The sequence below is a fragment of the Stegastes partitus genome, unplaced genomic scaffold (assembly GCF_000690725.1).
Source record: "Stegastes partitus isolate 25-593 unplaced genomic scaffold, Stegastes_partitus-1.0.2 Scaffold4871, whole genome shotgun sequence".
Lineage (NCBI taxonomy): Eukaryota > Metazoa > Chordata > Actinopteri > Pomacentridae > Stegastes > Stegastes partitus.
The window spans coordinates 1-1,303 of NW_007582602.1; the positions used below are offsets into that span (position 1 = coordinate 1).

Here is a 1,303-nt window from a genome sequence, read left to right on the forward strand (position 1 = left end):
CCCGGGTTCAAATCCCGGACGAGCCCATCATTTGATTATGGAAGTGTCTCTGGACTGTTACCCAGGTATTCTGTCATGTGCCTTACATATGTGCGATTAAGATTGCTCAATTTCCAATGTGCACAGACAGGTAATATGGGCACCAACTATTCAAAGTAGCCCAATAAAAAAAACGCTGCAGAGAAGCATTAGAGGAAAAAGTTCTTAGTTATGTTTTCAGTACCAAATATTCTGTCAATGTAGCAGCTGAGAATCTGTGTCGCTCATAAATAATCGTCAGGAAACAATTTGGTTAAAGGGAGACGCTCTTTCCAGCTGATTTAAATCTGAAACTCTGAACACAAACTGCTCCCGACCAGGTTAGCTTCACAGCATATGTGAAGATGTAGCCAGGCAAAAACAGAGCCACCTTCATGGCACTGAAGATTCTGACTTTAAGCTCAGCATTCCTCACTGTCCCACTAATCTCACTTTGTAGTACAGCCCTAAGAACTTCGTACAGAAGGCTCCTGCTTTGCTGCACTCTGCCAACAGCAGGTTCCACCGAGATTTGAACTCGGATCGCTGGATTCAAAGTCCAGAGTGCTGACCATTACACCATGGAACCTCCTCCGTTGTGCTCCACCTGCTGGTCAGCTGGGTCCTTTATGTGTGGAGTTTACATGTTTGTGTGATGGCTGCATAGATTTTTTGGTTGGTGCTCTGCCTTCTTGGAACAGCCTAGAGACAGACGGTAGGTTAACTGGTGATTCTGTTGGACTTGCACACTGTCTGATGATACCTGGTCCTTGGAGCCTTCACCTCAGTGTGCTGCGTCCCCTTTACCTTGATGACTGTCTGTGTGTCTCCTGGTTTTGCAAACAACATCCACCCTTCTCACAGCGATGGTGGTATAGTGGCGAGCATAGCTGCCTTTCAAGCATACAGAGTTGTCCACATTTGAACAGATCATCTGTGGGGGTTCGGAGCCTCTGAGAACACATCAGTGTTGTCAGCAGGATTCAAAGCTGCAACGGCAAACCCCCATTGGATTTGTAGTTGTAGTTCTGCTAAGGCACAGTCGTCCTCAGCCACTTGGGCCTGTTGTCAACTGCTACTGGATGTTAAAGTTGGTTGGTGGCGGGTGTTGCCATGGCAGGTCAAAACATTTCAACAACATTTGATCTCTCTAGTTTCCACATTGCCCAGTGATACTTGGTCCTTGGAATCTTGACCTCAGTGGGTTGCATCTGCTTCACCTTGATGACCTGCTGTGTGTCTCCAGGTGTGCCGTGCTTTCTTTGTTGTCAATACCGTCTAAATA

The 1,303-nt window shown here is 46.7% G+C and overlaps 1 non-coding gene across 1 annotated transcript; it reads right to left on the reverse strand.

Moving 5' to 3' along the window:
- Positions 1 to 535: 535 nt before the first annotated feature.
- trnaq-uug (transfer RNA glutamine (anticodon UUG)) lies at positions 536 to 607 on the reverse strand. The gene has a single exon. It is a non-coding gene; the product is annotated as a tRNA-Gln (tRNA).
- Between the last annotated feature and the right edge of the window lie 696 nt (positions 608 to 1,303).